The sequence below is a fragment of the Heloderma suspectum genome, chromosome 7 (genome assembly GCF_057233095.1).
Source record: "Heloderma suspectum isolate Gila_16-S chromosome 7, 16-S_ref, whole genome shotgun sequence".
Classification (NCBI taxonomy): domain Eukaryota; kingdom Metazoa; phylum Chordata; class Lepidosauria; order Squamata; family Helodermatidae; genus Heloderma; species Heloderma suspectum.
In genome coordinates, this window is record NC_139464.1 from 92,992,570 (window position 1) to 93,017,847 (window position 25,278).

The 25,278-nt window shown below is 40.6% G+C and overlaps 1 protein-coding gene across 2 annotated transcripts in view; it reads left to right on the forward strand.

Moving 5' to 3' along the window:
* PLXNB2 (plexin B2) overlaps window positions 1-25,278 on the forward strand; it is a 445,494-nt gene that overhangs the window by 247,016 nt on the left and 173,200 nt on the right. The window contains exon 3 of one of the 2 annotated variants that reach the window (XM_084810902.1): window positions 3,048-3,109. The exons of the other annotated variant lie outside the window; for it this stretch is intronic. The gene's annotated coding sequence lies outside the window, so the exon portion shown is untranslated. The remainder of the gene's footprint in view (window positions 1-3,047; window positions 3,110-25,278) is intronic. 2 annotated transcript variants of the gene reach the window in all.

The following is a 25,278-nucleotide window of genomic DNA, read 5'->3' on the forward strand; positions in this document are numbered from 1 at the left end:
TATTAGTATTGATGTTGTGGAAATATCTGTTGGAGAAGCCATCTGTCTATGTCTATGCATCAACTTAATTTTCTTCCTGCTGGAATAAAATATTCTTGGCAATATTGTGTGGTGGGACAGTAGATTTCCAAAGGAAAAATAAGTTCCAAGTCATTAGTCAAGAGGAAATCTTCCAGTTACCAAAGGTCTTTAGACTTGCTGGACTGCTTATATATTTAAATGATCTTGATTGCTGTGCCATCTGTGTTGTTCATCCATTGCCTTCAAGGAGTCCATGGTGTAAAGAATATGGCAGTGTTGTGTGAAACACTGACTTGCGGCTATTTGGATGTGTCAGAGGTCAGATAATCCACTTGGCTGAAGCTCATGTTTTGTAAGGTAATCTTCCAGCTTGTGCTGAGTCGCTGTGTCCCAAGATGCATGCTGCAATTTGAATGCTTAGAGCCAGAAGATAATCTTGTACTAGCACTACTGTGAATGTTCCTTGAACAATTACTGCAAACACAAATAAGCATCCACCATTCTTCTGGATGCTTGATGAAAAATACTGAAAACCAAACAAAAAATCTACCCCCACAAGTGTTAAAGAATATTGTTACACAGACTACCAGCTGGGATGGTATAAATGACATTTTAGGAAGGAAAACGGGTGTTGGGTATATAGTTGTGGTTTCAATGGTAGTTATGTTATGACTCAAACATCACAATCTCATATACCCATTATTGTAAGCCTTATAGAAATAAATAGTGAATCCAGATGCCTCATAGTGCAATAGTCTAAAGCAAACTTTCCCAGCCTGGTGCCCTCCAGTGTTTTCAACTTCAACTTCTATCAGTGTCAGCCAGTCTGGCTAATGGTCAGGAATGCACCAGGTTGGGGAAAGCTGGCCTGAAGTTATCCAGCTCATACAAAGCAACATAAGTCAAGTGTGTGTGTGTGTGTGTGTGTGAATACAGGAGAAAAGATAAAAGCCTGGAAGGGGATAAAACCAAGCTTTATCTTCACAGCTGCATCTGTAACTCCAAAGTGTGGCATAATGTAGTTGTATAACACACAAGGTAAAGCCTGTTCTGCCACAGGGGAGTGAGGATATGCCATCCTCCAGCAGCAAATTCCACTAACATGTCATTGTAGCACTGCATACTTCTGAATACCTTTGCAAAATAAAATGAAAAAATTACAAAGCAATCCCAGTGTGCCATTAGCACTGTTCTTCTGTTTGTTGTCCATAACACAATGTATCTGCAGTTGATTTTTAAAAAGTCTTAATCAAGAATATTATGGTATTGTTGTAAATCTCTCATGATTTGTCACAGGTCCTTCAGATTCAAATGTAAGCTGCCTTGTAATTAAGTTGTCAGGCATCTGAATTTAAGTAAGTACCCTGAGTGCTAAACCTTGGTCATTCATGGTTTCCGTCCAGTGTTGTTAAATAAACAATCTTGAAAGAATTCAACCACTGATGCTCTCACTTACCTTGGTAGTTATTTGGTACCTAAACATTTATGAGACTGCCTGCTCCTCTTATATTCATTACTGTATATATTCCATTATTTAAAAAAAAAAAAATAGTAGTGATGGGGTGTTTATGTTGAATACTGAATTACTTATCTCCACCCCACCCCCTAATCTACTTAGAATCAGACTCAGATCTATCTGGAGTCCTGGCCTGATCCTAATTGAATCTGTCTCCCACTACAATGCTCAACTCAAGCCTTCTCTTTGCTCCATTTTCCTTGAATTACTGTAGAGGCAGAAAAGGCTGATGTCAGGCATTGCAATAGGCCTCCCAACGTCTATGAGCGCTGTCACAAGCATGAACAGCACTTTCCATAGATGCCAAGAACATGGGAAATGATGGCAGCATTTAGTGAAGGGCCTACCTGGTGGAAAGCCAATTATTGGCACCTACCACAATCACTCCCCATTGCCACTGAGGGGTCCACATGAGTGGGGAGAAAGAGGCATGGAAGACTTACGCTGGGGTACTCTGGAACCTAATTTTGGACTCAGATTACACTTTTGCAAAATGTTGGTTTCCCACCTATAAAATTTGGATTGGGGAGAAAGGCACAGGCGTATATATACCTCCTGGCTAGGTCTGTAACAATATCCAAGGCTACGCCAAGTGGTATTTCTTAAATATCATTCATGAGCTAAGGATTTATTATAGGAAGAGGTAGAAAGGCATTCTCAGTTGTTGCTTGTCAGTTGTGGAATGTCTTTTCCATGGTCAGTTGCAAAAGTTCCCATGTGCCAAAAGATCACATCCAAAGTTCTATAATATTTTCGATTACCATTTTGATTACCAAATGTCCAGGTTTGACAAGTGTATTGTGATTATTTCTCTATTCTACACCAGTATTATTATTCACCACCTTGATCTGAGGGCACTTCAATCTATATGAAAGATCATCAGGTGCAATGTCTGTGATATAAATGTGTTTTGAGTTTCTGCAGCTAGTTCTTTCTCCCTTCTCCCAAGCTGAAACTTGGTGTGACTTCTTATCTAGGCCAGTGGTGAAAGCAAACCACAAGCAACAGTGAAGTTGTTTTTAAATTGAGTAAGACTGTTGGTCCATCTAGCCCAGGTGTGTCTAGTTGGACTGGCAGAAGCTTTCCAAGGCAGAGGCCTTTCTCTGTTCTGCTACCTGAGAAATGCCTGGGATTGAACCTGGGACCTTCTACTAAGGCAGACTTCTGCATCCTGGTGCCTTGCAGATGTGTTGGACTGCAACACTCCTCATTTCCGGCCAGCATGACCATGCTGGCTGGGAATGATAGATGTTGTAGTCCAACACATCTGCAAGGCACCAGGATGGAGAAGGCTGTGCTAAGGTATAGTTCCTCCCTAGTTAGCTGTTTAAAAGAAAATAGCTTCCTAAAGCAAGGCCCTGTTGATTAGTTTCACATTAAGGATTCTGTTGCATCATGACACCCTTTATTTCTGTTCTGCAAACTGGGGTTGGCAGGAGGTAGGAAATGAAATATGTTTATAATATACAATGCACTATAAAAAAAACCCTATTCATTTTCCCTTTTTTAGGTAAAAAAAAAGGGAGAACGTATCTGTGGGAAATAAGTGAAGTGAAAGAAGAACCAGCGCACGTAAGTACTTCCCCCTGTTGCAAAACTTGATCGGATTTCTGCATTTGTCAGTGGATGCTCCTTTTTAAAAAACTGATAGCAGACTGGGAGCCTTTTGGTTCAGAATGGTAGACAAATATAACATTTTAAGGAGAAATTACGTAGATGTTTTGTGTATATTTGTGCATATGTGGACTATAGCTTATAAAAAAAATCAAGTCCTTCGTGCAGTCATTTGGAAGACAGTTCTCAGGCGTCCTTTGGGTTTTACTAATATCATAAGAACAGGTCCAGTTTCAGGCGCAACACTGTGGGTTGCCGCCTGCTAGATGGAAGCCTCCAATTTCAGAGGCTTCCGTGGTTCCTGTGCCTTACTGGACTGCCGCCAACAGGGTGGGAGGAACAACCGAGGTGATTTTCACCTCTGTGTCCTGCTTTTTTCCACTGTGTCCTGCTTTTTTTTTTACACTGCTAGAAAGTCCCCAGGGAACAGTGGATCCTGGCCTCCTCTCCTCTCCTCTCCCTGCCCACCAGCCCACTCCCTTTTTCCTCTCCCCATCCTCATCCGAGGTCATGACACAGGAGCTGCAGCAGAGCTTTCTGCAGCAACACAGGGGGGCGGGGATCCGAGCCAGGATTTTCACCTCTGAAGTTGTAGCTCTATCTGTCACCTTGGAGATGAAAATCCACAGTATCCTACGGCCTCTCAGCCAATGTCTAAGGGCCAAGGTGCAATCCTATGTACGTTTAAACTGAAAAAGTCAGCTATGTGCTGGTTGGGGAATGCTGGGAGTTGTAGGACTTTTTTCGGTCTAAACGTGCATAGGATTGCACCTTTAAACATCTAAAAATACTACTGGAGTGATTACCATGTTTTCTTTATTATCATTTTCTTTTTAAAACCATGTATGCATTCCTTTTATTGCTGGCTGTGGGGGGAGAGCTACATGTACATCTATCTACACGTGAATTCTGAACTCCTTTTCTAGCATTGTGTTATAACTTCTTGTGTAAACTAAGCAATAAGAATTCATATTTTGGAGCATAAAAATTAAAGATCAAGAAGGTAGAGTTATTTTCTTTCCCTTGAAGGGCCCTCAGTATGTATTTAGAGTGCCCATTATAAGACAGGGATGTCTTTTCTTTTTTCTAAAGTGAAGACAGGTCTACATACTGTGCTATCAAAAGCGGAATTCTGTGATCCAAATAAATTATGCAGAGTAAGCATATCTACAGGCCTGCTTAATTTGCATAATTATGCTGATTACAGGAAGAGTCAGTTGAAGTTGTTGTCACCTGACCAGTGGAAATCCTATTCCGTTTCCTTTCCCCTTCTCAGCTATTTGTTACTTCTGAGATTTAACTAAACACTGCCCACATTCTTTCAATCTTACGTTAAGAACAACGTCCTAGAAATATACTTCACCCCCTTTAAAAAAAGAACAGAAAGGTGGGATTCTCTGGGTCTTCACAATAAGAGTTGAAAATAAATCATTTCCAGGCAGATACATGAGTAGTTATCTTTGCCTCATCTCTCTCACTTTTGATACTGTGGAATCAGGAGGACGCCAGAAACATTAACAGCAATTATACATGTGCTCCTTTCTATATTCATTTTTATCTTGTTGTCCCAGTTGTATCATCACAGAGTGAGTCCTTGTTAGCACAATCAAGGCCTGGACAAAGCATTTGTGTGGCATTTTTCTGGTACTTGGATACCTGCATAGTTCTCAGCTGAGCAGATTTAATTTCTACAAGCCACCCATTCACTAATAGTCCTCATGGGACAATAGGAAAATCATCTGTTTGATGGTACAATCCAAATGGTGGATGTGGTCAACATACCCCTTTGCTTTTCTGCGTCTGGTACTGCTTCCAATACTTTCAGCTGCATGGTTAGCCACAATAAAAAAAAAGCAGGAAGGTTCTCTTCCGGGTTTGCCATAATTCAGTAATTATTAAACCCAAGAGCTGGGGCAGGCCAGGAAAGAGGTGGATGAATAGTCCCTTAAAAGATCCTGATGTTTTAAAGACAAACTGAACTTCATTTTTAGTTGTTTCTTTGTAGTCTTGGGGAGTTTCACTATAACATATTCAAACACATTTCAGCCACCATCAGGTAATGTCCCATATACACTATGTTGTCTTTCTCAGGAGTTGATGGTGCATGAAAGTGACTTGGTACCATATGTTGCCTACCCTTTTCTAAAGCGTGTTGAACTTACTGTACAGGCTTGTATAAATATTCTGTAAGGATTCAGTTATTGTAGGCACTTGTGTGTAAAAGCATTACCAATTGTTATTCATGCAGTTATTGGTACTGATTCAGCCAAAGCTCTACCAAATCAGATCATATCTACAAAGTGGAATAAAACAGTAATCAGTAAATTCTGCTTGCAGTCAACAGTCCTGTGAACTGGAAAACTCTCAGAGCTACATTCCATAAATATGTTAGTTGTATGTCCGTTGCAAAGTCTTTTGGGAGAAGGGGGGGATTCTCTGAGTGCACAGATTTTGATTCCATTTCAAGCAACATTATGAATGGCTGGCTGCATTTTTAATCTTGTTTGATATACTGTGACATTGTTTTTATATAACAATGAAAATGATTTTGACCCATAACACCTTTTTCGAAATTTTAATTTGTCTTTGGCGTACTCACATGAGTCAAATCTTTCAAGGCAGGCAGTTTGAGTAAAGATCTTCAATTTTTGACCAATTTGAGGGCTGTCATGTTGCAAAATCTATTTCTTATATAATTAAGTTCGGACCAGCAAAAACACTTCACACCTTGACTTTGTGGTTCCCCAATGGCCTGTTTACTTATGATGACCCAGTTCAAACATAATGCTAACCTATGGCTTAGCATCATGAGGGCAAGCAAGTGTCATACTCACTGTAAGTACCAGAAAAAGACAATTAATCAAAGCTGCATAGGTTAGGTACAGTTTGGCCTGTTTTAGGCCTGTAATTCTGCTTCTAATACAGATTAGACATTCTAATTAGACTCCATGAATTCTGACAGGTCACATCTGAGCAGTTGGGTAAAATAAGAAATAGTAAAAGTAGCATTGTACATTAGAATTCAAATCATGTTCTGTACATCAAATCAGGACATGTACAGTCCTGTTATTCATCACGTGCATGCTATGCTTTCTCTGAACAGCTAACGTTTCCCCTAAGTAATGCTTTTGCTTCTATCCAACTGCTATGACAGACAAAATTAGTTTTCAGCAATGCATCCAGTATATAAGAGGCGAGCACTTGACGGAAGCTTTATTAGAACATTAGAGTTTATGCATTCAGTAGATATTGACCAAATGGGCCTGGGTATGATAACTACAGTAGAAAATAATTACAAAATTGTTCAGCCACATTGTACATGCTCTGTCAAAGACTGTGAGTAAACAGGGTAGTGGGCTTCAATGGACAGTGAAGGACAAACAGTAATAATAGACTACATGCAGAAGAGTTTGAGCACAAAAGCGACTGTTTCAAAACTTGCAGAGAAACTGAGGCCTTGGCAAATTGAGTGATCAATATGAAGTTACATTGGCTTTCACAAATATATCCAGCACCATACAGTGGGCAGAAAGTAGATTTCCAGAAGTTTTGGACTTCAATTTCAGCATTTCTGATCATTGGCCATGCTGACAGGGGTTTCTGGGAGTTGAAGTCCAAAACATCTGGAAATCTATCTTCTGCTCACCCCTGCATTAGACCACTGTTTTAATGTGTTAAGAGTAACTTCAAAATATTTCAAATTGTTGATGTGATAGCAGTGTAATCTAGATTTTAACACATTTTGGATCCTACCATCCATGGGGAAACAGTTCCAGAAATGTGAGAAGTAGCATGTATGTAGAATATTTGCAGGCAAGAAGAATGAGAAATGTTGAAATTCATGCTGGATTTCATTTTAGCCTACTTATTTGAGATAAGTAGGTTTATTAGTGTCAAAGTGTGTGTGTGTGTGTGTGTGTTGTTCCTGGTAGCATCCATTTAGGAGGCTACCAGGAACAACACTTTTAGGATTGCACTACTGCCTTTTAGCTCAGTGTATTATTTCAAAATGTATTTATATGCCAGCTGCATGGGTAGGTGTAAATATATTCCTGACCCTAGGGAATATATTGCTTATCCTAATGTTATGGGGGGATTTCTTATCCATTGCTATGCTTCCCGATCAAATGACAGACAATTTATGGCATGACCTTGAAATTATTTCCACTAATTTAGTAGAAATCAGTCCATGCTTAACTTCATAAAAACTGTTCTAAATATTCACTAATCAGCATAGTATAACTGCAGTGTTTGTGTGCAGCATCATTTAATTGATTATATGTAAGCTGCTCTGGGAGCCCTTTTGGCTGAGGAGCAGCAGAAAAATACTTCAAATAAATAGGTAAACAAACATTTTGAATCTTAGCAGCCAGATCCAGAATTCTGGATGCTCAGATGCACTTGCAGTCAAGTGAGGCAGCCCATGTGTGCTGCCCCTCCACATGTAAATAATCTTTTCATCAATGATCAAAGGTTTTAGAATGGACGTTTGCAACTAGCCTGACTTTGGAGATGTGAAATGTTTTTATTATTATTATTATTATTATTATTATTAATAATAATAATAATAATTCATTTCTATACTGCCCGATAGCCAAAGCTCTCTAGGCAGTTCACAACAATTCACAAGATAAAATACAGCATAAAAATTTAAATATACAAAATGTAAAAACAATTTAAACAGCTAAGAACAATTTCAATAAAACTCTTTCTCAAATGTAGAATACATTATGACGATGTATAAACAGTGGCCTTATTCTGTTTGTACTTCATAACATCAACTATATTGCTGTCAGTGTTGCAGTTTAGTTGCTTGCTCAAGATGAAGGGAGGAGTTGTACAATATCACAGCTAGAAACTTGGGAGGGCTGTCCCCCCGTCCCCGTCCCCCCAGTGTTGGAGTTCAGATCCATGAGGCATATCCTTTCAATATGTACAGGCAGAAAATTATTTCTGGCTGGTGCAGCAAAGAAGCATGATTTTTACAAATATAGATAGGTTCTGGGAAGACCTTCCTTTGAAGGTTTTCAGCAATGAGGTATGGGTAAGTGGGAGAGGTGCTTGAAGTTGAAGTCAACAACAGATACAATGACAGGTAATTTATCTACCTCTCACTATTTACAACAGTTACAAATGCTAGTTGCTACCTTGCATTCTATACTGTACTTCCTTTTTTATCTTAGTTCAGCTACATAGTCAGCACAATCAGACTGAGTATAGGTGGCTCCTTTTTGTTTTGCTCCAGTCCTTTTAGTAAGCCTAATGAGTTGTGATATTTATTAGGTAATTGGGCATGTTCAATATGCGGTTTACTCAAATGGCTAGTAGTAACACATTACATATGTCTCTCCAAAAGTAATCCTGTGCCTTGTAAATAGGAATTGTGGCCTGTTTGTTTCCAAAATGAAATTGTACTGTTGATTCCCCCCCCCCTGCTGCCGCCTCCACAACGTGCAGAGTGCTTACTGCTATATGTCCCCCCTTTTTTGTTGCAATCCTGAGCAGAGAAGGTGGAAAACAATAAACAAAAAATGCAGCAAAAAGAGGTAGTTTGGCTGAGAGACCTGCCACTGAAACAGGAAAACTTGGATAGAAAAGGCATGTCAACTTAATTGAACAGTACAGCTGAAGTAACGGTTCAGATTTAGAGGAATTCCATGCTGTTTCACCTCTGGCCCATCTTGGAATGAAGCAACATTACAGCTAGTAACAAAGGCACACAGCAGAGGGGAAGGAGAGACTCATAAACCAGTCTTCAATTAACTGGAGTGTTAACATCTACTCAAACAGGAATGTAGAAAGCTGTCTTACGCTGCACCAGACTGTTTGTACATCCATCCGAGTATGGTCTATTCTGACTGACAGTGGCTCTGCAGGGTCTCAGGCAGACATCTTTCGCTGCATCTGTTACTGATACTTTTAGCTGGAGATAACAGGGATTGAACCTGGGATCTTCTTCGTGCAAAACAAGTGCTACACCACTGAGCTACCATCCCTCTCCAAGATGGATGTTTTTGGTTGTTTGGCTGTTTTCTTTTCTTTTGAGTTAAACAGTCATTTGAACAAAAAAAAGTGAGCTAGAATGAAGTGGGTATATTACTATATAGTGATACTGCATTAGCAAACTCTCTAGTTTCAAATTTTCCAATGCACTTCATTTTTGGTCAGGCAAATGACATTCTGAGAATTATCAGGCAGGAATAAACACCAAATTAAAATGTCAAAATCTGAAAGAGAGCAGCTGGCAGAATACAGGTTAGCTGTTTTATAGAAAAAGTGAGAAGTGGTTTCCTCACCTTTTTAATGGCATCCCCGAACTGTGTTGTGTATCTTGAATGCTGGGTTTCTTAGCATCATCTTTGTGTATCATTTACTGTTGAGTGTGAAACTTAGTCAATATGTGCTTTGAAACGAATCACCTCACATGTTAACATTGCAAGCCCCAGTTCTGATGCAACATACTCAATAGGAACTTGTGATCTTACTTGCAGTGAGAATTAGAGCTCTAGAAATAATTCCAGCCTGGGCCTGATTTAAACATGAAGCTAGTCTCATGAAAAGCACTTATCTGTTTTGGTGCATTCCATGTGGCCAGCTTCCAGTTTAAATTGACTTGCTGGCCCCTATACTTGCCAGCCTACCGTTTATCTACCCCATGTATGTGCAAGGGCCAGAAACTCAATTTAAACAGAATGGGGAATGTATCAGGTGAAATTATTTAGTATAACCAACTTCCATGTTTTAAATCAGGCCTTCGTTCTGTTACCAGCCTGAATTATTCAGAGCTCTTGAACCTTAGGTTTAGGTTGGGTGTAGAGTTAGGCTCTTAGTGGCTATGTATTCTTCAAATGTATGGGGCTGTGCTGTCAGTTTCAACAGTTTCAGTAGACTCCATAGTAGGCCTAATAAGTCAAACGTCTTATTGTTAAGATATTTGGAACTCATGTCTGAATACATTGTGTGTTTGACATAGAGACAAAATAGCTTTAAACATTTCTCAGTATCTATGGTAATGATTCTGTTCCTAAAGATTTTCAAGAGACATATTTGATTGTGTTTCATGACTCCAACTAAAGTTCAGAACAATATCAAGAGCTTTTGAGTTCCAAGAATGAAACAGAAGTAGGTATTAGGCTAGTGTAAGTAATCTGTCTGTTTCTTAATATTATCTTCCAAATTACAATTTATGGCCATGGTCCATAAATATTATTTCCCTTGCTTCCCTCTAGTTTTCCTTGCTTATAGATTATATGTGTCTGGTTGCTGCTCTTTCCAGTGGCTCCTGTTTAGGCAGCACGGTATGTTTCTGAAGATGATGGGCCAACTTTGGACACTTTTCTCACCTTTCTAGACTTATTTAGAATGACACATTCATGACTTCTCATGATCACATGATTATGTATCTTTTGTGTGATGAATGTTATTTTCTATCATGATCAGAACACTTTTAGAAATTACACATGGTTTTACTTTGTCCAGCAACAGGGGTGGGGGAGAAATAAAAGTCCATTTCAATATTTGAATTTACAAGACCTTGAAGGAAGTTTTCCCACTTCTTCAGAACTGTAGACTGTTCATCGTAATTGTACCTGGCCATGTTCAGAAGCTGTGGTAGTAGTTGTTAACATTAGCAACACCACAGACCTCTGTTCTTATTCTGTATAATAGTTGTGATCCAGAAGTGTATGCGTGCCATCTAGGCACACACCGAAAGAGCTCCTCAGAGTTCTCTTTTCAGTTGCTGGGCCCTACAGCAAGCTTCCTCTTTCACTCCATTGAGTTAAAGTGGCCTGGGGATTCATCACAAGAGGTTTTTGAAGGGGAACATGTTGATAGTGTACAGATGCATGAAGTAAGGGCCAAAATAAATGTTTTGTCTCTTGCACACATTTGTCCTGCTTCGACTAAATCCAGTTCCCTGTTATGCAAACATAAAGCTACTTGCAATACAGAAGTCAAAGCAAGCCAAAAGTCAAGCACAGTTTATCAGACAAATATGTATTTGCCAGAGGGAGGTCAGAGACACAGCCAAGGTCAAGCACACGGGATATCACTCAAGTATAATCAGAGTTCCAAAAGGCAGCATCAGGCAGAAGTCCACAGATCAATAACACAGAAGTCCAAACACAAATCAAAATTAGAGTATAAGAGCAACAGCATTGTTTCCAGCAGCTCTCCAGTTCCAGGTAGAGTTACCAGAGCCCCACCCAGGGTTCAGCTGCAGTATGTTAAAGGCTTGTCAAATGTCCTCCTCATGAGGACAGCCCAAGTCATGAGTAGTCCTCTTCATGAAGCGAGCACTCCTTTGCCTGGCCACCATCCTTTCGTGGATCTTAACGCAATGGTGTTCTTGGGGGCTAAGTGGTAGCTCCGCATCCCCTCTGCCTCAGAAGCTGAGCTCTCTGCCTCTCCAGGGGGCACATTCGAAGGCATCACCCCTGAGACTCCCGGACCATCTTAACTAGTGCCAGGATCTTCTGAGAGGTTCTGGTGCTTCCCCTGAAGACAACTTGAATGGAGGCATGACACCTGGGACCTTGACAGGATTGTGGAGCTAGCATGCTAGATCTCTTCACCTCTGAGTAAGTGAATGCAGCCCTGATTTGGATTGGGACCATGATGCTTCAGAGGGGGGCTTTAAGTACCCCCCTCCTATTTTTGTTCTGAATTATTTTGAAATTCCATCCACATCATTTGCAGGGGGAGGGGTTAAAAAAAAGGAAAAAAGGGTTACATTGGATGTACTCTTTTTTACCCCCCCCCTTTTTTTTAAGTTTAGACTGAAAACATGAGGGAAGCCTAAAGCCTCCTCTCCTGTAGCACCATGGTTCTAATCCAAATTGGGGCCATGCATTCTTACACAGAGGTAAAGAAATCTAGCACACATAGCTCCACAATGCATGCTAGAGAGAACATTTAATCTGGCCCACAGTCTCAGATAAATGTAGTGATTCTCTGGGTCACAACCAAGTAAACAGGCTGTGTTCAACTTGATAGCGCGTAAGGAACACAGAGTGCTTTTTCGGTCGTAAATGTATTACTATTGTAACTATGTCCTATTCACTTGCTCAGTTACCTTTACGACTGGGGTAATTGTTGGGCTTTCTGTGAAGTTTTCTGTAGGAGCGAGGGAGATGACTAAAGTTTTGTTCATCTCCCCTGCTCCCCCAGCTGGAATAATGGATGTTGTAAAATGGAGCCTTTTGAGGCTTGAATTGTGTTTTCCCAGTCAAAGTCCTTCTGTGTAGTCCAGTTGTTTATGCAATTGCTTGCTCAGACAGTTCTCTGGAGCATGAGGCCCCTTTCAGCCCATTTAAAAAATAAGTATAGTAAATATATTTTACTTCTTTATTACAAGTATTTTAGGCTCATCAATTCTCTGCCTCTAAAGCAGCCTTCCGCAACCTGGTGTCCTTCAGATGTTTTGGACGTCAACCCCAGTTAGTTAGGGGCAGTGGTCAGGGATGCTGGGAGTTGCAGTCCAAAACATCTGTAGGTCACCAGGTTGGGGAAAATTGTCCATAAGGGTGGTGATGAACGGATACTAATCTTTTTCCATCTCTAAAAAAGACCAGCATTAAGGGACTGGGGCAGACTGCATGAAAGTGTCATTTTTGTATTGCTGTGGGATGGGCTGTGTGCCTTTACTTTTCTGTTTTAATAGTGCCATTTAATCTGTTACATAGGAAGAGGTTTAGACCCAAAGCATTGTAATTATAGATCAGAATGGCTTATAGGAACATGCCAGTTTTGTTTTGAATGCACCAGCTTCGTTTGCTTCTGCTTTCAGTTAAATATGAAGAAATGCCTGGAGCTTTTATGTTGCTTTTATGCTGTTCATATGAGCACATTTTGAAAAAGGCAATGTGTCTTGTTTTTATTCGATGAGCATTTCCAAAATTAGTTGAAATCGAATGACTTAATGTAAACTAGTGCCCTATTTCTTATGTTTTCCTCTAAGTAAGATAGAAGTATAAAAAACAAAACACCAAATCCCAGTTTATTTATAGAGTCTTTTTGGGGGAAAGGTATTAAGATCATCTTCTATACTAATGCTCCACAGTTCTATTGGTCTGTTTGTCTGCCTTCTCCATTTGAACTGCTTTACCAGCAGACCTTGGGGAAGGTAGGATTGCAAACACAAATCTGTGTTTGTCTTGCCTGTGAGCTTCCATCTGTGCAAGAACTCCACAAATGCCCTCTTTCCCAAGGACCTGCATAGAAGAACAGCACTGCTTTCCCCTGCTTTAGAGAAGCATTATCATCTTTGTGACATTAGCAACCATTACTCCAATATCAAACCTCCTCTTAGTCTTAGTTGTGTGCCTAGCAATCAAAACAGCCCTCAATAACGAAAAATGGGAAAGACTGCCATGTTTAACAAACCTGATAGAAGCAAAGGGTTAAGAATGATTAGGGGTGCGAGTAACAGCTTTGTATAGTGCAGCTACTCTGGAAACATAACTGAGTGAAGATACAAGACTTATGCAAAGCAGAGATCCACTAGACAAGGTCTCGGGAAACAAAATGGAAAAACAAACTCTGCCTGTTATCTGTAGGACCAATTTTCTTACACTTTGTTATAACATCTTGCTATGTTGAGTTTCACAAGAAGCATCCTGTTTATGCTAGCACTGAGGCACAGTATTTCTGTCTAGTAGTTTGCTATAAGATGAGAAGTCCATTCCATTTATAGTTAGATGACTAATTTAATTAGACTACAAGAACATTTCTAGTTCAGGGCTATCATGTTTATAAAAACCATTTTTAAGACTAAATGTGAAACACTGTTAAGACATTTGGCTGAAAAAATACTGTGGCTCATTTCAAGCCAAACTGCATATACCATATTCACCTGGATAGGGGTGAATGCTCCTTCCTTGTTCTCCTCGACCTCTCAGCGGCTTTTGATACCGTTGAGCACGGTATCCTCCTGGACCGCCTGGAGGGGTTGGGCATTGGAGACACTGTATTGCGGTGGTTCCGGTCCTTCCTCTCCGGCAGGTACCAGAGGGTAGCACTGGGAGAGGAGGTTTCGGCCCCGTGGCCACTTACTTGTGGGGTGCCACAAGGTTCCATCCTTTCCCCGATGCTATTTAACATCTATGTGAAGCCGCTGGGGGCTATCATCAGGAGGTTTGGGGTGCAGTGTCATCAATATGCGGATGACACGCAGCTCTACCTCTCATTCAAATCTTCACCAAGGTTGGCCATAGAATCCCTGTCCAAATGTCTGGAGACGGTGAGTGGCTGGATGGGGAGGAATAAGCTGAAGCTGAACCCTGACAAGACTGAGGTACTTTTGGTGGGAGACAAGAGGAGGCTGGGGGATGTTGACCTGGTGTTGAATGGGGTACGGCTACCCTTGAAAGACCAGGTTGGCAGCCTGGGGGTCATTTTGGACTCCCAGCTGTCCATGGAGGCTCAGGTGTCAGCTGTGAGCCGGACAGCGCTGTATCAACTCCATCTGTTACGGCGGCTGCGCCCCTTCCTTCCCGACCATCTGCTCCCATCGGTAGTACATGCCCTGGTCTCCTCTCGTTTAGACTACTGTAATGCGCTCTACGTGGGGTTACCCTTGAAGACGGTTCGGAAGCTGCAGCTGGTACAGAACGCGGCGGCTCGCCTGATTAAAGGCAGCCGCCGGCGAGATCACATCACTCCAGTGCTGAAGCAGTTGCACTGGTTACCAGTTGTTTTCCGGGCCAAATTCAAGGTGTTGGTTTTGACCTTTAAAACCCTATATGGTTCCGGCCCAGCCTATCTTAAGGAGCGCCTCCAGCAACACCAGACAAGCCGCTTAACAAGATCAGCCTCAGATGGCCTTCTCTCTGTCCCATCAGCCAGGACAGCTAGACTGGTGGGGATGAGGGAGAGGGCCTTCTCTGTGGTGGCCCCCACTCTGTGGAACTCCCTCCCTAGGGAACTCCGTCATGCCCCCTCTTTAATGAGCTTCCGTCGTGCATTAAAAACATGGTTTTTCAGGCAGGCATTTGGGGTGGGTTAGGGTATTTAAAAAAAAAAAATTATGGTAAAATTTTATTGTTTTAAATTGTTTTATGGTGGGTTGTACATCGCCCAGAGTGGCTGGGTGACCAGTCAGATGGGCGATTAATACATTAAATACATACATACATACATACATACATACATACCTGGCTGGGTGAAAGTTAGTCTGTTTGCTAGTTATGTTATTTTTCCCCCAGTAGAAGAAAACAGTGTATTTTGGTACAAGATTAGCCAAAAGGAATTAAGAAGCTTGAAAACAAGATTGTTATTTGTTTTACAAGTGAAAGACTTGCCTAATTTCAAGTAGAAAATGTCTTTATGGAAAGAGTGTTCACTCAAGTTAAGCAAGGGAGAGCAAACTAATTAAAATATTATACCCACAGAGATTATACTCCCATTCCCCTTTTCTGCATTTTTATGCTGCTGCTTTTGGGGGTGGAAGGTTTCCTGCTTTGCTTATCTACCACTCCAGGGTTTTTTTATGAGAACCCTTGCGACTTCAGGAATGCTACTCCTGTTTGGAGATAGGGTCCGTTTCCACACTCTGGCTTTTTAAGCTCTGCTGAGAAATTGCTCTTCAATTAACATTTGGAAGCAGAATAATAGTTGTGATTCCAAATAACCCCTTATTACAGCACTACATTTCCTTTAAAATCCACAACGCTCACCCCTACATGCAAGATTCCAGAAAGGGTGCTCTGGGTTGCAACCACAGCCTCGCACCCATCACTCTTTTTTTCTTTTTTGAAAAATTTCTTTTTTTACTTACTTGCACTCTCCTGCACCTGCTGGAAATGAACATCAACAGTTATTTTCATTTCCACACTTTTTACCCCAGGACTGCTGTAGAACCTACCAATCCCTTGCAAGACTGGTAGGTTCTGCTTGAATTTTTTTTTTATTTAAAATAATTCTTGGCCGCCTTTCAGGCAGCATCCCTCCCAAGGCAGCATATAACAGTAAAATTCACATAACAAAAACCAATGCAATAGTAAAAACACAATTTTGAATATGCAGGCCCTGCTCAGGGGTTGTCATATTGTACAAACCCAGTGAGCATGGGTTATGCAAGGCTTAAACAACCCTCACATCACCCATGGTTATGCAAGGGTTGTTTAATCCTCATATAACCCATAGTCGCTGGGTTCACAGCACATGGCAATCCCTGAGCGGGGGTTATATATGCCACCTGGCACCCATGGCCATGTTGTCTGACCTGGATCTATGTGGCTGAGCCTACTAGGCTTATTAGTTTTTTATTGCTGCCTTATTGAAAGTATCTGACACTGGAAAATATATATGACTGTACGAGGTGTAAATTGGTCTGTATTGCAAATGGCTTAATTACAGATCACATTAGAATGTATTTCTGTGAGTAAATCCTGTAAATTAGATTACCCAGCGATTTTGTAGGAACAAGGGCAGGGGTGATTCCTCTTACACTTGTATGACTGAGTGGCTGTTTCATGTCTCTAAATGAAGAGTATGCTAAAACTGTTAAGTGCAACTGCCAAGGGCCATTGTACCCTTCATAACTTGTGCATCCCGCTGAAGGCTGTCAAATGTTCTTCATAAATAAAACACCATTTCTGAAGAATACAGGAGATCAAGTGCCATAATATTATTCTCGCCTTCCTCCATCCTTGTCAACATAGCCCTGCTAGGACTTTCAATAATGAATGTGTCTGTGATAAGGACAGAAATGAATACATGTGTGGGAAGAGCTAAAATAAGGATGTCCTTGAATAGCAGCTCTCATTTCAGGAATAGTAATACCTTCAAACAGACCTGTCATGTGCAAGACATGTCAGTTTTGTAGGATGTTCGACAAACCTTTGGGAATATCTGTTTTCCATAATATGCTAGTGCTTAAATATACTAGAGGGCCTGAACCTAAGTTTTGATGGAGTGCTGAGCATCTGTGTTCAGAACACTGTGACCATAGAGAAACTGTTTTTCAGGTAACAGATTAGGATAGAAAGGTGTAGTTTCCAAAGAGAGACAAAATGCTTTTGGTGGATCGCCTAAAACAGTTTAGGAGGTATTGCACAAAAATACAGGCTATCAGGAAAACTCACAAAAACTAATTGGCCAATTTACAAGAAATATTGGTAGGGTAGCATTTCTTCTTATATTTTTATTTCAATATAGCAAAAATGCCCTTTTGCTATGAGAGAGACAGAGGGTGAGAGAATAAAGGAATAGTAATTAGTGTGTCTCAACATCCTAATGTGGCTTATGCTCAGTTACAAAGAACTGTTCCTTCCAGCATTATAGGGAAGAACAAGATTTTGGCTACTTTCACCCTTAAAATGGAGTTCTGTGCTATACAAACCCTAGTCATAGAATTTATAAATATCAGTCACCTTAGCTATGTGTAAGATGTATAAGCAGTATATACTCATTAGACTGTGTAAGATGTATAACGGAAGTGCATAGAAGGTGACATTAAGTAAAGTCCTGCCTGTAGTTATGCAGTGACTAACTGGGCTGAAGGTTAAAACATTATATTGGTTAAAGGAGATGAAACAGGTATGACTGCATTTTTAAGTACATTAGCTAACCAAAAGACTTCAAAGGAGCTATACTTCCTGCATAAATAAGGTGTAACTACTCCTCTAAATTTTAAAGATGTTGCCACAAGACTAAAATGGCAAGTTAGGAAAAGAGGGAGAGAGAGCGAGAGAGAGAGAGAGAGAGCAGAGATTGAATTGCTACCCACACCTCTTGTCATTTGGGCATTAAGAATATGTGCTGTCAAAGTGGACATTCAAAAAGAGGCTTGTAAATATTTATGGCTTGCACTGAGCTCTGGATTCCATGGAATAATTGCATTGTAAGACTTTGCACTACATTTTGACTGAAAATAGCCCACTTATTTTGGTTGTCCTTGCCCTGCTTGCCCTCAGGCTTCCCCCAGGACCTCATAACTGACATCATGCTGAACTTCAGGGATGGGGGGTGGGGGTGGAGTGGGGATTATCCTCATCACACTAACTTCAGGATTGCTCGAAGAACCCAAAAACAACTAAACTGTGGGGGTGAATTCCCACGGTTTAAGCCAGAGAGGAGACCAGAGGACTCATTCCTGTTACATTAGCTTTGATGGCACTGAGAAAAAAGCAAGACATCTTGTTGCTTTTCAAATGCGTGATCTGAATAAGCATTGATGGAGGGGTCTTACCAGATTAAAAGTGGGGTATCAACACTCTCTCTCTCTCTCTCTCTCTCACACACACACACACACACACACACGGGGGGGGGGGGAGAGAGAGAGAGAGGGAATTGTACAATGTGAGTTATGCCACATGCCATATGTTTCAGCATAATACATTTCAGCAGTTGTTAAAGCCATGCCATATGCCTCCAGACTGTTCTCTGGGAATTCTTTGGTCATTTTTATGCCCAAAGCCCATTTCACATGTTCTGTCTAATGATTTGAGAGGGAAAAGGCATAGTGCTCCATCCTCATGCAGGAGAACCGTGAAGGCTCCTGAACCGGGGGACGACCCTTCTTGTACACAGCTGCACACAGACAGAAGTCCCTTTTAGAACTTCTGCTGAACACACAGCAGGAGTGTGTGGAGCATTTAGCAGGCACAATCCACCATCTCCTTCCATGTGTTCACTGAATGTGTTGTGTAGTTTGGGGACCATAGCCCTGTTCAGGTGTTCAATCAACTATGATAAGACTAAGGTTTTAGTATTTTCAGAAAGTCTAGTTGGTCTCTAGATGGAAATTTACTTGAACAGGTTTCAACTTTTAAGCATTCAGGATTTTTTCTCATTCTCCTTAATCTTGGACATTCCACTGGAATTACACTATTGATAACGCATGGAATAATATGGCTGCCATTCAGCATTTATTTTATTCGGGGGAGGGGCATCATATCTCCTTTCAGTCTTACAAGTTTTCACTGCAAATCACTTGCTCAGCTTCTGTAAGGCACTCAAATCTGGGTTCTGAGCTACAGTTCAAATGTTGAAAGAAGTTCAAACCAGCTTTTTAAGGGCAATCTTTGCTGTCCCCAAATGTGTGGCAGCTACAGCTTTGAGACTGTAGGCAGGCCTGTACTCTGTAGAAGCCAGAGTCTGATCTCTAGCTCTGAAACTTTGGCTTCACTTAACGTTTCCTGTTTATCCATCCAATTACTTAATATTGGTCCACCTACATCCGTATGTATATGGATGAAGATGCTGAATGACAAAGAATACAACCTAGGGTTCTCCCCATCACTGCTTTTCCTATATGGCCCTGATAAGGCTAGATCCTGTATAATACAGTGTATTAAAGATATAGATTTTCAAGTTTAACTTGCAGCAGCAGCAAATAAGACCTGCTCCCCTTGGCATTTGGCATTCATCCAGCTTCTGGTAACTCAGGCCAAATACTTGCAAATATTAAGGATCTAAAATTATAGGAAGGTGTTTACCCTTGCACGTTTTAATGTGATACCCTCTGCCTTCTTGGATATGAGATTTAGGGGGATACCTTATCCCAACAGACTATGTCCTTGTGGCTCAGAAGAAATTGGAAGCAAGCCGTGTTTTTCCCTTCTGTAATTTTGATCAAGATCTCCATAATGAGTTAATTAACCCATGAATCTCTTTGTATCCAGGAAGATCGTCTGAATGCTATGTTCTTTTTATTCTTTCTGATACAAAAGAGTCTGTTACAAAAATTGCAGCTAAGTACTTGCTGAGAGCAATAAGGGATACGGTCTAAAATATTATCAAACTGGACTAAATCTTCTGCTTGTGTTCTGTTTTATTGTTTCTGTGGTCTTTATTTTATAAATAGAGCTATTTGATTTATGTTTTAAGATTTTATTTCTGTAAGTCAAGCTATGGCCTTGTATTTTATCTTCCCATATTCTATTGTTGTATAGATCTTATTGTGAGGTCTGGTGACTGGATCAATAAACTGATGGACTTGATCTGCACAACTTGCTAACCCACACTCAGTGGTTGAGTGTAGGTTGTTTGTTGAACTGTGGGTTAGCTTGTTGTCTGAACCCAGGACATTTTCAGCAAGGTGGCTTGTTAACCATGCAGTATGGTATATTTTTCTCAAACAAGCCACCTTGAGAAGCCATGGTTTGTTGTTGCTTGTTCAGGGTGGTTAACAAGCCATGCTGCATGATTAACAAGCCACCCTGTGGAAGATGTCCTGAGTTCAGACAACATGCTAACCCATGGTTCAACAAACAGTGCTAACCTATGGTTCAACAAACAAGCCACAGTTCAACAGCAACCCTCACTCAACCACTGAGTGTGGGTTAGCCTGTCGTGTGAACAGCCCCATTGATGGGGAAAGCATGATGGCTTAAAGTGCGTAGCAGGATGAGGCTATGCATGCTGGCCCTGCTCCCTATGACTCTGGGCACACCATCCCCATCCCCCGCAGTTCAGACCATGCCATGTTGAACCAGAAAGGTCAGATTACTTGAGTGTGAGTAGAACTCTCTGTGCAGTTGCAGGACCTTACTTATAAAGGTCTGAACTGGGGGGGGGGGTCCAAGGTATTCGGAGACATAGGGACAGGGTCATGCATGCTGGCCCTGTCCCAGTACACATTTTAAGCCTTCATGCATTCTCTTGACTGTCTGAACAGGGTTCATCTCTGACATTATTCCAGTTTGTGGATTTCTGTTCTATTTTTTGAAGCCTTTTGCAAATGCTTATTGTACACACACATCTTTCAGTGATGATTGAAAGATGTGTAAAACATGTTCCCACCACCCCACCCCCAAAATTAATTTACAAATGTTACCTTGTCACTTATCAGTATGGGTGACTGGTATTTGAACAGACATTTTTAATTCCCTAGTTTTTCTCAACGTCAAGAGAAACATGGTTGCTAGAGGGCAAAGCTGACTTTTGCAGTTAGCTGAGCTGAATTTCATTTGCATGGATATGATGACTAGTTTGGGCTGCTCTTTACAGGAATAATCCAAACTGCGTGAAATACATCAGAAATTAATAGACGTTCAATAATTATATTGTTACTGTTGTATGCAAATGATAGAGCAGTCATTTCCAAACACTCTTGCAGAAAGGTAGTGGGGTGTAATAGAAGCCTTGTTCTCATCTCCAATCACACATTGAGTGAATACTTGGAAGGAGAAGCAGAATTGTATGAATTGCCCTTCCCGTGATCTCCATATTTTTAGCAGAGGGTTCAAAAGAGACTTTGTGCAGATCACACATGATTCCTAGCCACATGGAAGAGCCTGTGTGTGTTCATTCCCTGTCACAGCTTCTGATGAATGCATAGAGCTCAGGGGCAGAGCAAATACTCTCCAATCACATGCTGACTGAATGTGTCAAGGCACAGTGAGGACAGGGGAGAGATACACTTGCCTAAGACCATCCAAGTAGGTTTAGGGCACAATCCTGTGCATGTTTAGACAGAAAAAATAACCTACAATAGCCATGCAGGCTGGGGCATACTGGGAAATGTAGGACTTTTCTGTCTAAACATGCAAAGGATTGTGCCCTTAATGGCTGAGTCACTGTCACTCAGCCTCATCCACCTTACTAGGTTGAACTGATGATTAATGGAACAACTCTATGTAGACTTGTGCAGGAAGTAGTTTATTCAAGTCCTTATGTGTGAAATGTCAGGTTTTTATCTTAGTCACTGGCTCTGCAGCTTGATCTACAATATCAGTTTTGTGGTGTCTGTTTACTTCAGTAATACTGTTCTCGTACTTCATGTAACTTCCAAACCACTCTGTTTCTTGGTCATACGTTTTTCAGATATAACATCTTCCCAGGTGGCATTTTGCATTGGTGTCATTTATCTGCCTTGCCCCAGTTCGCTCTGAATTTTGAGTTGATTTCTCAGGGGATCAACATTCTGGAGATCACCATGGCAACATTTAGAAAAATGTATGCTGCAGACTTGAAGCTTCCTTGCTGTTATCCCTGTGAGAGCTCTTGATTATCTGTGGGCTAATGGAGGTGGGAAGGAGAAAGAGGGGGTAAAAGGTAAGCTAAGTGTGGCTTGCATGTTTGCATGTAAATTTTGAGGATTCCACTGCTGCTGGTTCTAGGTTGTAAACCAGAAATTGAATTTTACATGCTAATTTATGACTAGGTGGTCTTGAAACTCAGTTCCGAAAGCTCCATCAGCACATTGTGAGTGTGAATGGGCTTTTAATAACAATGCACTTCGAGTATTGACAGCCAGATTCTAGTATTACGTCTGTCCGAAAGTACTAAATAGGTGACAGGCATTTTTAATCAACCATAGTTTTCCAAAATATACTCAGTGAAACTGATTCTTTTTAAAGGTGGCAGGGAGGGAAGCTTAACTGGAAGTCAGGTGCTGAACATTTTAAGTTTGACAGCTGATCAGAATGAAGTTAAACTAGTATATTAAATTACACCCCCAGAATGAAAGGAACAAAGAGTTCAATAAAAGCCTTAGTAAGTATAGGCTGTAGTCTTACACACGCTTAAGTATGCATAAGTATTATTGATTTTATTTCTGTGCTAAACATTGAAAATTGTGCAACTGAATAAATCATGCAAATTTGGCAACTTTGTACAAACGTCACTGTGCTTGCTTTATTTGGGTTGCAAAATTTGTCTTAAAGTGAGCTTTCTTTTTTGCATGACTTGAGAGCTTTAATATTCTGTCAGAAACTAGGGAAATCTAGTGTGGAGGGGGGATGGAGAGGAAAGGTTTAGAATTCATGGGATTTTGGAGGGCAGTCAGCAGTAATGAAAGTTCAACAATAAATGGGTAGAGAAAGCTGGCAAAATCTTTTACTACATTTAAGTTTAAGCTTAGAGTATCATGTTATGGGAGTTCTGGATAAATGTATAATGTACTATCAGTGCATAGAGTCCAAAGGTAAATTACAAAGCCCTCTAGTGATGAAGTTTGGTTTACTGTTAGGCTGGTGGAAGTTTCACCAAACTGGGATGCAGTTTCCATCGAAGCATTCATCAGAATCCATCTACATCTTTTCTGCTGTGCCTTCACAATTGTGCTACTGTCACAAAGGATCACTGGGGTAGGAAGAGGTTAGGCGTATGCTACCACAGCCACAGAAATGCAGTGCACAAGCAGGTCTCCTCATGGGGTGCTTATTGGGGTAATGCATGCATGAACACATGTGATGCTGTGTTGCTGGATGTGATCCAATGTTGCTGGATCATGCGAGTTCAGTTATAGCAGTTTTGTGTGAGTTTTATGGATCAGGACATTTGTCTTAAAAGATATAAAAGCAATTTAGATTTCTATATGCCTTGTAACAATAATTAGCAAATGACTTGAAATTCAAAGAATCCTCTTCAGAAGCAAAACGTGCTTAAGGAACACTGATTTAATAACCCATTTCCCTGCTTGAGCCGCCAATGAATACTTCACTTCATAGACCGATGCATGAATCATTCTCTGTAATTTAAAAGAAGACAACAGTTACTACTGGATTTCTTCCCAGAAAGGGGATGGACTTGAAAGAAATACTTGGTTTACTAAAGTAGCCAGATATTTCTAGGCCCCTACCCCAAGAGTAGTCTCTGGATCAACGTCTTTCAGGTGTGACAAAGGATACAGACCCAAAGTGTCCAGGTCAAATTATGACACCTGGTAAGACTAGTGCTTACCTTGAATGTAGCCTGTAAATATTGAAATATTTTAAAAGCCAGAAATGTAGTTACTCTGAAACCTTTTAAAAAGATGAGTCTGTCAGATGGTGATAGCATTAAACCTTCTGTCACAAACATTGAGAGTGTTTCCTTCTAAATATTAGCAATCTGCTATGATTTTCCCCCCACTCTTGATAATACGGTTAAAAGAAGTGTGTAGTAACACAGGAAAGTAACATATTTATCATTCTATCTGCTTCCCTTATTTGAATAAAGAAAGTAAAGGTCCAAATAATTTTCTCTGGATGAATAAATTATTATTTGCAAACAATATTTCTTGTTACTTCAAGACTAGCAATTTTACTATCCTACATGTTTGTCCAAAGAATTAACAAATACATTTCTTTTGGAAGAGGTAAAGTGTGCATGTGGTAACTTCAGCGCCTTGTGTTCATGCGGAGAACCATTTGTCCAAAATTCTAAAATCTACCCCCAAAAGATCCACAATTACCACATATAAAAGAGAGAGAAAAAACAGGGCTTTGAATGGTTTGCTCTGATTTGTTAACTTCGGATATTTCAAAATAAGCCTCCACTTCTAAACACCTCTCCTCTACCACCACTTCAAAGATGAACTGGTAAAGCCAGTGGATATTAGCATGTCAGAAATAACATTAATTGACTCAAACTCTCATGGAAAACAGTACCGTAAAGGAAATACTTCATTCTACAAAAAATACCAGGCTCTAGTAGTGTGACTGTACAATTCCAGTTCTTCACCCTTCTTCTGCTGTCTTGGCACCAGACATATAGCGCCTAAAAAGAATAATCCAGTAGGCAACATTTTTAAAAGCGCAATGAAAAGTAAATGGATATCCAACTGTGCATAAAAAAGGTAGGGAAGGTAAAAGAAATTTCTCCTAAAATTGGCCTTATTTGTAGGGCTTTTATAGAACCACAATCACACATTTAAAAATAATTGTTCCATAATTGTGCCTCATTTCAGCAGTATGAAATGTCAAACTCAACACAGCAAATCAATTTCTAGCCTCCTGTGTGAAAAGCAAAAGCCAATGTACTGTTAGTAAACTGCTAAAAGTGAGATTTCCTTCCATAGAAGAAAATAGTGGTTGGATAATTTCACAAATTAAAGGGGGGAGGTAGCAGACGTTGCTCAAGCCAGACGTTAAGGGCAAGACTGTGGTTTTTTAAGCTCAGAAAGGAATCTTTATTTAGGAACTTATTGGGTTACTTTCCTGTTCCTTTTGCAACAAAGGAACAGGAAAGTAACCCAATAAATTCCTAAATGCACTGACTTAGTTCGCACAATAAAGACACCCCACCATAACTTATTTAAGTCATGGTGGGCTGTAGCGTGTGCCGGACGGGTTTTAAATATTCAGTGCCTGGCTGCGGTTTGTCATGTCATGTGAACCTGGATGGCAGGGGTTGTGTGAGGTTAAACAACCCTCGCATAATCCAACAACAGACCTCTGCCACTTGGGTTCACATGA